At 40.1% G+C, this 13,354-nt stretch overlaps 1 pseudogene; it reads right to left on the bottom strand.

Moving 5' to 3' along the window:
- LOC149451103 (uncharacterized) overlaps positions 1-8,791 on the bottom strand; it is a 131,128-nt pseudogene extending 122,337 nt beyond the window's left edge.
- Positions 8,792-13,354: the final 4,563 nt, after the last annotated feature.

Raw genomic sequence — 13,354 nt, 5'->3', positions numbered from 1 at the left:
TCTTCTTAGCCTCTTCCCGACTGCCCTATAGCAGAAATACTGCTACAGGGCAGCACAGGTGCGCAGAATAACATATATATATATATATACATTATTTTGCATTTCCAGGTAGGGGGACGCGCATGAGCCTACCCGCACCGGCATTCGGGGCCATGGCTGTCAATCACCGGGTCCCGGCCGGTAATTACCCACCGGCGCCCAGTGATTTCCAAACATCTCCGACGGGGAGGAAGACTGTTTTGTTTACTAACAGTCTTCCTTCCTGTCAGCTCGGGCTCACTGCTTTGGATGGCTCACTTACAGTGAAGCACGCACCCCCTGCCCCCTAGTAAAACACTCCTTACACATAGTTAACCCTTTGATCGCCCTTCATATTAACCCCTTCCTGTCCAGTGCCATTAGTACAGTGTCAGTGCTATTTTTTAGCATTGATCACTGTATTGTTTCACTGGGGATGTCAGTGACACAAAGTCAGTTCCCCACCTAGTGTCAGAATGTCCGCCGCAGTCCCACAGTCCCGCTAAAAGTCACTGATTGCTGCCATTACTAGTATTAAAAAAGTCCCAGTATCTATACCGCCATTTGTAAACGCTATAACTTTCACGTAAACCAATTAATTTACACGTATTGAGATTTTTTTTTAGCAGAGACATGTCACAGAATACATTTTGGCGTAAATTTATGACGAAATTCAATTTTTTAAATTTTTTTACTGGACATGTTTACTAACAAAAAGTCAAAAATATTGTTTTATTCTCAAAATTGTCGGACTTTTATTTTTATAACACAAAAAATAAAAAGCGCACAGGCAATCAAATACCACCAAATGAAAGCTCTATTCGTGGAAAAAAAGGACATACATTTCATTTGGGTGCAACGTTGCATGACCGCGCAATTGTCAGTTAAAGTAGCACAGCTCCTTAACGCAAACAATGGCCTGGTCAGGAAGGGGGGTAAATCCTCTGGAGGGCAAGTGGTTAATCTTTGGACTTTGTTTTATCATATGACTGAATTGGAGAATGTTATTATTTATTCACAAACTGTCATTTGTTCACAAATGTTGACTGTGTTCATTACATAATGATTGCAGTATGATTTTAACTGTAGGTTTTGATACGTATTAGTTTCTGATGTTTGGAGGGGTTGAGCTGCACTCTTTATTGGTTGAATACTTTTGTGTATGCTTTGGGAGAAGCAGGAAGAGTCAGTGCAAAGGCAGTGATAGCAGATCTTGAAATGCACCACTAAAATGCCAGACAGATAAACGATGCTGGAGGATTGCTCTGTTTTTTGTAGCACCTACTACTGAATACCAAATTAAGACATATTGTGAACTGAACTCTTAAAGCAGTATTAAACTCAAATGCAAATATTTAATATATTGCAGCTTACCAATTCTTAGGTGTGATGGCTGCATTAGTTTCCTTTTAAGGTTTTCTTTCTTCTATTATCTTCAGGTGATTCAGCCAACAAATCTGCTGTTTTTTCAGAAATTTAAAGTGTTACTAAACCCACAACAGTAAAATCAGTCTGTATATGCAGTAAAGCATGCTTGTTATACTCACTGTGGAACCTAAGGCTCTGCATTGTGTAAAAAGGCCATTTGAGCCTTACTTCTCTATTCTTCCCCTTTTTCAAATGAGCACCTCTTATCTCCTGATAAGACAGACTGAATATTAGGCATTTTGCACATGCTCAGTTTGGTGTGTATTGCTAGAGAGGCTTTGTTTTTGTCTTGGGAGAGTGCATGTGATCAGCACAGGGGCAATCAAAACTGGTCAGACAGAGGTCAAGGGTTTTCATCCTCCTAGAGCAGAAAGAAAACTGCTCCTACAAGCTTTATTCAGTTCTCTGCTGTACAATGATAGAAGTCACAAGACTGCTCTAACTTCGGATGAGAAAAGGTATTTAGCAATTTATATACACTAACAAAATTGCATTTCCATGTTCTGTATACTATGGGAGACCAGATATAGTGGATGCAGGGTCCTGGGTTTAGTAACACTTTAAGCTCTGCAACAGAATGCATCAGCTTACATGAATGAGACCATCCATTTACCACCTCTCAGGGGTGATTAAAATGATCTGTGTTTATTTATTCATGTAAAACCTTTATCCCAAAAGGAAACATTTTTTTTTTCTTTACTGATGTTAGCTTGATTTTGGCTTTAATTTGTTATTGTATTCAAATCTGCTAATACATTTAACAATCCTTCCCCCAAAAAATAACAATGTTGCTGTCTGCTGTGTCCTGGTTCATTTCTCCAGACTGGGGGCACTCCAATGCATGAGGTGTGTTAATGACTAGAAAACAGAAGGAAAAAGCCAAAGAAAAGAAAACTAATACAGCCACCACATCTAATATTGGGTAAGCTTCAATATAATACATTTTTGGCTTGGGGGTTAATACCACTTTAACGCATGCAGATATAAGTATATAAATAATTACAGTATTATTATTATTATTATACAAGATTTATTTAGTGCCAACAGTTTGCTCAGTGCTTTACAATATAAAGGGAGACAATACAGCTATGATACAGTTCAATACATGAGGGTTAGGAGGGCCCTGCTCCTTGGAGCTTACAATCTAAGAAGCGCTATACAGCATAAAACCATAAACAACAGAAAAAAGGAAAAAAGGCAACAGTCCTCCACAACTGTGTGATAAAATGATGAATAAAGTGTCATCGTCAAAGTGTAACAGTCCAACTTTCCATGTCTTATCACTTGACATGACATTCACTCTCCACAAGGAATTTTCATGGGAAAGCAGGCCGCACATTATCCCTCATCACCAAAATAACTACACTTATTTAAATTTAAATAATGACACACACAATATTTCTTCTTTTGGCATAAAATTTTGGCCGTGGCACTGTTATTCGTAATTACACATAATATAAATTAAATTTGCAATATAATTTATTCAAAAGTCTTACACTTTAATTATTAACCATGAATAAACTTGCTCAGTCTTTTAGGACTCGAGCTATCTGAAATAATTCTATCAATAAATCCCCACCAACGTCCGGCCTACCCAAGAGCCGCAGGTCAATTCTATACTATTTTGTAATCCTAAATTAAAGATGTCTACACCCACATCCGATAGATGCACACCGTCTGAACGATAAATGCCACTAACCCCTCCTTCTAGATCCGTGTGACGGTATGAAATTCCACCTATCGGAGGCATGAATTTTTCCATAGACTTGTTTAGTCGTCTCCTAATTTTTTCCAACTTTTTAAATTGAGGATTAACTAACCATACAAGTCTAGGGACTATTTATGAAAAGATAATAGTAGTATTCGGGGATGATAAGTGGAAACGTTGTAAGTCCCGTTTCATTATGAATATTAGTTCTAGAGTTTTCTCATTACCTATGTCATTTCCCCCAAGGTGTATGATTAATATCTCAGATGCAGGCCAAACTTCAAACAACTTAGAAAGATGAAAAAACAAGTTAAACCATTTAAGACCAGCTTTCCTTTCCATAAAATTAGAATTTTTAAATTAGCTGAGTATGAACGCTGAGCCACTCTTTTCAAAGCCCAGTAGACAAATGAATGTCCCAGTATCCATATATATCTTCTATCACCTGAATTAAACAAACAGGTTAGGTCTAATATAGAACTGGAAACATTGTGACTCCCATCTTCCTAATTTTTTTAAAATTTCATCATCCAAGCCCGTTTTTGCGGCTTCCATAGCTGCGCCTTTTCTAAATGAATGAGATGTGAATTTAAATTGTATAATAACTAATTTTTTAATGCCTTCTTTAAATATGGCATTAAATTGATACTGAGTTAAAGGTGATGCATCAGCATGCACCAGAAAAAGACCCGGGCTGAACGGTCTAATATTCAAATACTTTTTTACCATGACGAAAGGGCAAATATCGATGTCTCCACAAGTATAAAGATTGATCCATTTTCCTCTTCCAGCCTGATCTGTTTTTGAAAATGGAATAAACAAACTAATTCCATTTTCCAAAACAATCACATTTTGTAGTAGTAGACCGACATTGCTTTTTTATTAGGGGGCAATAATTCCGATATGTGTAATGATCCAAAAAGTGCTAGAATAAATCCCACGTTAAACAGTATAGAGTTGAATTTTGAAAAGCAAATTTCTTTGGTAATCCTACATAACTTTTTTAACAGTTCGATAGATATGGGACGTCTTGTGTCTGGAGAATAATGCTGTTTTTTATAACCCTTGAGCGCTTGTTTCACCAAAAAAGAATGATATACATGCTGGAAAATTACTTAACTTGAGGAAAAATGAAACTCCTGCTAGAATTTTAACTATATGGCTATAAGCAAAATTCATGTGCATTAACGAGCACAAAAAAGAAAGAATTGTGTTCTCAGATGGGGAATCAAACTGAAAACCCAATTCTCTGGAAAACTGCTTCCATTTATTCCATGAAGATGAATATTCAACCCATGTGCTGTTAGATACCAAATTTTTTATGGCCTTTATCACTAAGTTTAAATCAGGTTCTACAGGTGATCTGGGCACTCGAAACCTTTTAAATCTGCTGTCGGAAGTGTTTGTCTGAATCTTGATACTGGAATCGATTAAAGGCGTCAGCTATTTGATTTTCTTTACCTGGGACATATCTTGCTTTAATCCAAATATTAAGTTTTAAAAATTTCAAAACTAAATATCTAAGCAATTTTACCACAAAAATTGACCTAGATGATAAACAATTTACTGCGTACATAACCCCTTTAATTATCTGTCTGTACTAATAGCCTCTTGTTGGAAAATTGCTCTCCCCATAATTCCAACGCTACTATTAGAAGAAATAGTTCTAGCAAAACTATGTTCTGAGTTGCGTTCATTCGAATCTATTTTGACGGCCATTTACCACAACTCAATGTCATTTCCATATTGCTGCAAAACCAAACGAGGGAGCTGAATCAGTGAACAATTCGAAATCAGTTGCAAAGATAAATTCATCCTGAAAAAACTAACAACCATTATACTCCTCAAAAAATTTTAACCACATTCCTCCTTTAAGTCACAGGTTAATCTTACATGTGAGAAAGGAGATTTTAAACCCAAAAACGCTAAATAAAGCCTACTCAAAAATATTTTTCCCACTGGCATTATTCTAGATGCAAAAGCCAGTATACCTAATAATGACTAATTCTTTTAATAATACTTTTTTTCTTCTTAAAAAACCGGTTATCATTGTTGTCAATTTTTCTATTTTTTCTCTTGGCAGTCGAAATTAAACATTTTCTGTGTCTATCAATATTCCTAACAATTCTAATTTTGTGGTTGGATAAATCATTTTTTCATTTGCTAATGGTATACCGAAGTTCTGCATTACCTTAGTGAACATTTGCAGCATGTCTACACATATTGTCAAAAATGCTGGGCCTATAAACAAAAAATCATCCAGATAATGAGTTATCCCATTCTGGCCTGATTCTTTTTCAATTGCCCATTGTAAGAATTTTGAAAATTTTTTGAAATACGCACAAGACAGTGAACAGCCCATTGGTAAACTTTTATTGTAGTAAAATTGACCTTCAAAATGGATACCCAATGAGTTAAATGCTTCTGGGTTAATAGGTAATAGCCTAAAAGCTGCCTTAATATATCTGCCTTGGCTAGCAATGCTCCTTTTCCAAACTTTCTTATTTTATGAATGGCTTCTTCAAACATACAATATGATACTGATGCTAATCCTTCATCTATTTTATTGGTTAAAGAAAAGCCTTTTGGGAATGATAGGTGGTGAATAAGCCGATACGTATTCGGTTCTTTTTTAGGAATATTACCCAGCGCCGATATCCTAAAGGGTGAAAAGGTGGTTCCTTAAAAGGATCAGCCATGCATCCTTCTTTTATTTCTGTTTCTAATTTTTTTCTACCAATATGTGAAAATTGATCTACCAACTTTAAATTAGCAACAATATTACATCCATAACCTGAAAATATTGGTAACAAAAAACCATTCATAAAACCGTCCATTAAAAACTTAGTTGTCTCCTTGTTTGGACACATTTCCAACCATTGACACGTGTTTTCCAAATTCACTGGTGTGCAGGCTTTTTGATACATTCTCTCTTTGTCCTTGAAAAACCATGTTTCTTTTGAAACATTTAAGAAATGGATGTGGGCCTGAACAATGCAAACATTCGTGTTTGTACCTACATGACCCTTCCCACTTCCATTGACTTTCATTGAATGCGTAACAATATCCCCTTTTATAAGGGAATACTGTAATGGAAGATTGTGTTTTTTGAAATGTCCATTTTTGAGGAAATATTAATTTTAGCCACAAGCCTACATCCTTCATACCCCATTTTAGTGATGGATAAATAGATAGATTCATTGTAATGATACCATCCTATATCATAATTGCAGCACTAAATGATACCATCTTAATCCTCCAAAATTTTTATAGGCCTTCAAAACTTGTTCCAAATGTTGGAATAGACCGCTGCAATCTTCATCGTCGGATTTTTTTAATCCGTTTAGCCTGTGAAATCGTTTGCTGAGGGTAACAATGACAAAATATCCACAAATTCTCCTTTCCATATTTTTTCTTTTAATTGTGTTTATAAATGAAATCCCAGCGGGGATATTTCACATGGCAAAACTTCTTTTAAACATGTTTCTGGTATTGACAAATTAATATTAATTTTTGTATTATTTTTTCTATACTCATGCTATCTAAATACTAGGCAATTTATCAGTAATATTAACATTACTATCCTTATTAACCCACACATTAGCATGACTACTATTTAACAAATTATCACTATTAACATTTTTGCTTAAATTATTAGTAAGTTTTGTATTGGAGTCTAATGCATTTTTTAATAAGCTGTTAAACTAACCATTTCCACAAGATTTTGCTGTTTCAATTTGTGGATCCACTGGAGCCCTGTGCTGACCTCTGCTGCCACCACTGGATAAAGCCGGTATTGCATGCACAGGCTTGTTTCTCTCCGGGCTTTCCCGCCTCAGCTCGAGTTGAGGTTGTTGCCTAGCAACCGCTTCGGAGGCCGCAGCCTTACTTTCAGCTCCAAGGGATGCCACGCCTACTTACTCTTCCCAGTGGCGACGGCGAAGGAACCCGCCTCATCCTCTTCTCCCACTGGCTTGCTCTTCCGATGCCTGCCCTGCTGATGTTGCCGGACAACCTCTGGGACGCGCCGACTGTTGCAATCATACACCCAGAGACTGATGCAGTCCTCCATTTTGTTAAGAAATCTCCATGTTGTCCCTCATTCTCCCCCTTCCCTCTCTGTTAATCCACAGGGACATATGTGTGTTGGAAGTGTCGCAGGCAGGCCAGAGCCTAGCAGGGAGCCTTGAGGTGCCTGGTTGTCTCAGAGAGCTGTGCAATATCAAACCTCCTAAAAGATAACGCAAGCCTTCCCAGGAGTTCAAGGCATTCCAACAAAGCACGAACCGGTAAACACTTTTAAAATCCATTTTTCCCCTATGTTTCATATCTTTAAATATGAGAGACTTACATAAAAACCAGGCATATCGTCAGATTGGCCAAGAGGAGATGAACCGTTTGATAGGTCATTCTCCTTGCCTGGAATACACAGGAAAGCAGAAAAGTAAATCTCATGAACCATTCAGTGTAGAATTTCATATGTCATATCTAATCAATCCTCAGACATGTCTGCATAATAATCTACCCACGGGTGGAGTGTCACTTGTGCATAGGAAAAGTTATGAGCCAAAATATGAACTAGAAGAGATTTTGGCTCTAGTTTAGGTCTACGCCCAGACCTTCCCGCCCTAAACGGGGTATTGGTCCTTGACTTCAGAGACACCCCCTGCTGGGGAACCACAAAATGAGCTGTCAGGCCTAAGAAAGTTAAGTTGAAGAATTCTCCCTTTTAACATCAGGACCACCTGGGACACCCGCACCCTTTCACTCTGAAACTTGATCTGCTAACCCAGGACTTTGGCAAGTACTTTAACCATCTAACCTCTCTCTGTTATCTCTTTGCCGTGCTGTTGTTCTCTGTATATTTATATATATATTGGTTACATCTTTTTTCTGTAAATATTTTTATTGCACCCGTTTGACCTTTTAGTAATAAATCTTTCCTTCTGAAAGTGTTGAACTTTTTCTATAGCTCTTTATTGCAATTTATGAATTCCTGCCTCTAAAAGAGCGCTGTTGTGTTTGTTTAACCCTCTGTATAACCGGCCTGGGTGACTGTGTTATACAGATAATTATCTCAACCATAATAGTGTTATAGCTGATATCGCAGAGTTTCCTCTTTCTCTGTACAAAAAGGAGGTGGTGGTAGTGTGAAGGGTTAATTGCGTAATTAACCTGACCCAGTAACAATTGCATTCAGGCTGCCGGTACATAGATTGTTGTCCAATTAGCTGGAAAATCGTTGTGCAGGGTGCAGCTGGGTGTGGCATTGTTACGCACGTGACATCACGGTTTTAGATTGGCTAGTCCTTCAGTCACGAGTTGGTGAGAAGGGCTGGGGTCTAATGCCACATTCGTCACATATTGGTTGCAGCGATTGTGGGATCATCTCAGATTGGTGGCAGCGATCCTGGGATCGGCACACCGACTCCCGCTCTTCTGTGACAGGCTCTGTTCGGCCTCTATTCCTCTGCCAGCGATTCACTTCTGTGAGTTCTCCAGCCCTTGTTCTGTGTCTTTCTGCTCTTGCTCCTGCCGCTCTTCCCCTTCAGCTGCCATATCAAGGCAGTGCCGCAGCCATTCTTCTCCTCCACTGCTCCTGGCTCGCTCCAAAACTTTTCTCATGATGGTCTTCATGGTCAGGATTTGCGCAAATGGGCTCCTTAGTATTATAGCCCCCTGGAGCCCGTTGGTCAACTCTGACCAACTGTGAGAATTCTGTCACGGAGTGCCCTTTATATAGCAAGCCCCAAAAAATTCCAGAATGTTCCATGTCACGTGATTTTTCCCGCTTTTTCCAAGCACTGGACAAAACAGTCCACATAGTGTATTCCCGTTCTCACATAACATTTATTTTACACTCACAGGAATGTAACTATATGGCGATAGGTATTGACATCAGAGCAGAGTCCAGAAGTAACTTTGGTCCCGGTTGATGGATGAGACGCCGTTGGGGACACATGAGCCTTAAGCCTGACTGACTTTATTTAATACTCTTGTGAGTGTGTTTTTAAACGGGAATTGAGAAATAAATATTATGTGTGAACGGAATTACGCTATGTGGACTGTTTTGTTAACTCTCTTGAGTTTGTAGCAATCCAAGCTGTCCAATGCTGGATTATTGTCCATGGATGGAAGCATCGCTTGGGTTTGAGTGATTTAAATGACTTTTGCCATTTATATGACAGACAATTCCTTGCGGTGAGTGAGGTTTCTAAAGGGAATGCAGCTTACCTCACACTTAAGTCCTCATGCACACTTGACGTTTTTACAGCTGCTGTGTTTGGCTTTTGACTTTTTTTCTACAGCTAGTAACCCCTCCCCAGCATGTTATCCTATGTGTCCATGCACACATGGACTGTAATCAACATTTTTTGGCTGGGACATTTTTTGGCTGGAAAAAAAAGCCAGGACTAGTGGATTTCTAGAGGGGTTTTTTAGCTGTAAATAGGCTCTAACACTGAAAGATTTTTTTGTAAAAAAAAACACTAAAAATTTCAAACGCAGAAAACTCAGGAAAATGTCATTAAACACTAAAGCAGAGATGCTAAAAAAAGAAAAACCCGCGTATTTAATGTGACTTTACACAGCTAACGTTACTAGCGTTATCAAAACGTCCAGTGTGCATGAGGGCTTAGGGTGATTGTAACAAAACATGTCAAGTGAATGACAAGAAATGGAAAGTTGAACTGCTACTCTTTGATGAGGACACTTTATTTATCATTTGCAATGTTTCATCATCCAGTGGTGGAGAACTGTTATCTTTTTCCCTTTTCTCTGTTGTTTGTGGCATTGTGCTGTATAGTGCTGCTAGAGTGATTTGTATTTACTCTTTGTTTGCCTTAAAGTTTTATGTGATATATAGTAGCTGGCTGACAGCAAGGTTGATTCACTAGTCCTCCTAGAGCACATGGTATAGTATTCTATAATTATTTTTATTATTTTCAGATATAAGGATATGCAGTAGTTTATTTATGAAAAAAATAAGATGTATTTTAATTGCAACAACCGTAAGCACCAACATTTTATTTAAAATTATCTTCCTGTAATCTGCTCTTCAACACATCTCAGACCAGAAATGGTAGGGAGGTTCTTGATGCCAACTGGAGACATGAATCTGTCAGTGCTTGCACATTACATATTGGACACTCCTTTCTCAAGTGTGCTCCCTCCATCCCTGGCCACTACACTCATCAAACTCACAGGAGCGTGCCTGAGGAGCTTTGCACTAAGGTTGGGTAGAGCTTGATGGTAAGCTAAAACTTGTTCCACATCAGGCCTACTTTGCTATTGTTTGATAGAGCATATATCTCAACCCCCTGCCCTATCCTCAAATACCCAAATGGTAATAAACTTTTTTAGTCAAATATATCATTTAACTGCCTCCCACCTGCCATATAGGCAAATGATGGATGAGCGTGAGCTCTCTCATTCTGGGAGGACATCATATGACATCCTCCCACTTTATCCGTGCATGCGCGCCCCTGGTGGCGTGCGCTGCAGTGACCGCTGGTGAACTGTGTCCCTTGGACACAGATCAGTAACTCACTGTTACCAGCTTCCTCTCCTCACACACAGATCTTGTGCGAGGAGAGGAACCTTCTAACAGTGAGTTACCATTCTGTACACAGCACAGTGCACAAACACAGCCACAGTGCCCCTGTCACAGTGCCCACCATCAGCATACCTGGCTCCCATCAGTGTACCTGTCGCCCCTCAAGTGCACCTGAACCCCCTTCAGTGTACCTGTTGCCCATCAGTGTGTCACACAAAGGTGCACCTGTCGCCCATCAGCAGTGCACCTGTCACACACCGTCCATCAGTGCAACCATCAGCAGTGTACCGTCACACAGCCACTAACAGAGTACAGTTACACAGTCCCTATCACCAGGGTACCCGTTCTACAGCCACAGTCAGCAGTCTACCTCTCCCAGAATCAGACATGTCAAAAAAAATTTACACTAGTGAGGAAGTGTTCAAAATCCTCAGTATGATGCATGAGAGCAGCGGGGAGCTCTCACGGTCCAAGTCCGATTCAGTATATGAACCAATCAAAAGTAGTGGATCAGTGACTGATTCAGAGGAGGAAAGGGTCCCTCCTAAATGGATACAGTACTCTGAAAACCAGGCAGCCATCAGCAGCGCCATACACCCCAATGGTCAATCGGTAAAAGCCAATAGTGATAGACTCATGGATGAAAGGCCCAGTACCAGTATTGGAATATCCCAAGAATCAGGGCCCAAACACACCTCCCGAAAGCTCTTGCCAAGCCATTATGGCTGCCCTCTAACTCAGGATCAGCAAGCATTTCCCCTTTCACTGCACAGCCAGGTTTTTTTTTCAGAAATTGATTTTTTTTCTTTAGTTTTGCCCGATAGTTTACTTAATTTTTTTGTGGACAAGACAAACCTTTTTGCCCAACAATTCATTACTAACAACCCCAGTTCATCCTATGCCTGTCCATTTGAATGGAGACCTCTTAAGTTATTTTTGGGCTTCACCCTCAACATGAGGCTTACAAAAAAAAAAAGAAGGACATGCTTACTGGTCCACACACCCAATCCACCACATGCCCATTTATTTTGCTGTAATGCTCAGGGCATGCTATGGGATGATCATGCAATTCCTTCATTTCAATGACAATACCCAGTGCCTTCCCAGAGATCATCCCGACTCAGGGGCGGACTGAAAACTCATGGGGCTCCTGGGCAATAGGGGATCATGGGGCCCCTGTGTCCTTGCCCAAACTCAAAAAAGCCTATGAAAACGGTACCAGGGGCATCTCATGGGGCCCCCTACTGACCCCGGACCCTCGGGCAGTGCCCAAGTTTCCAAATGGTCAGTCCACCCCTGTCCCGACTATGACAAATTATACAAGATGCGCCCACTTAATTTTTTTCCCCAAAGATTTGCTGAATTTTATGTCCCTTACCAAAATGTATGTTTGGACGAATCCTTTGTCCACTTCACAGTCAGGCTGGGAATCAAGCAATACATTCCAAGCAAAAGGGCCAGATATGGAGTAAAGCTCTACAAGCTTTATGAAAGAGCCACTGGATATTTGTATGTGTTCCACACGTACGAAGGCAAAGATTCCCAGCTCCAGCAACCTGAGTACCCAACCTACATCAGCACAAGTGGAAACATTGTCTGGGACCTGGCTTTTCCACTTTTCCAAAAAGGCTATCACATCTACCTAGACAATTTCTATACCAGTCTGCCCCTTTTCCTACACCTGTACCATGAGAAAACCTTGGCCTGCGGTACCTCTTGAAAAAACGGGAAGGGCTTCCCATAAGCTCTAGTGAACACCAGGCTACAAAGGGGGGGGGGGGGGGGAATCAGCAAATCTAAGAAATGATGGAGTGCTGGCCCTGAAGAAGTGTGAGGTTAAGAGTGACGTTTACATCCCATCCACCATCCACAATGACACCTCAGTGGAAATTACTGGAAGACATAGTCCCATTCAAAAGCCTGCATGCATCCAAGATTATACATACATGGGGGGGGGGGGGGGGGTTGAATTCAACAATCAGATGCTACAGCTTTATTTAGCAACAAGAAGATCCCGTTTCTGGTATAAAAAACGTTTCAATTTATCTTATTCTTTTGGCTGTTTTTTAAAGCCTATGTCACCTATACCAAATCCACAGAAAGACCCACTGCCTTCCTCAAATTTATAGAAGAAATCGTCAACTTCCTTATTAACCAACAAGGATCTCCCCCCCCCCCCCAGAAAGCATTCATTCTGATTTTATGAGCAGACTTCATGAGCGCCATTTCCCTGAGAGCATTCCACCAACAGAAGCAGGCTGAAGATGCCAAAAAAGATGTCAGGTATGCAGCAGTGGGGGAGTTAGAAGAGACACCAGTTTTCATTGTCCCCAGTGTCCCTCCCAACCAGGTCTGTGCATCGGAGACTGCTTCAGACGTTTTCACACATCTCTAAAATATTTGCCTATATTTCTAACAGCCTGCCATTTCCCCATGTTCAGCCATATCTCTGCTGATCATTTGCCTGCTGCCTCAACCAACCATGCCACTGCCTTCTACCTTAACTAACTCCGGCCTGTTTATTGACTATGCCTCTGCTTGCCGTCTGCATTGTTTATCCACCATGTTTCTGTCTTCCACCTGAACTGACTCTGGTCTGTTTATCGACTATGCTTCTACCTGCCATCTGGATTATCAACCATGTT

This window comes from Staurois parvus, unplaced genomic scaffold, assembly GCF_062004578.1.
Source record: "Staurois parvus isolate SC_StPar_1 unplaced genomic scaffold, SC_StPar_1.0 ptg000549l, whole genome shotgun sequence".
Taxonomy (NCBI): Eukaryota; Metazoa; Chordata; class Amphibia; order Anura; family Ranidae; genus Staurois; species Staurois parvus.
Note: the sequence above shows the minus strand (reverse complement) of the source record. Positions and strands in the feature narration are given on the sequence as shown.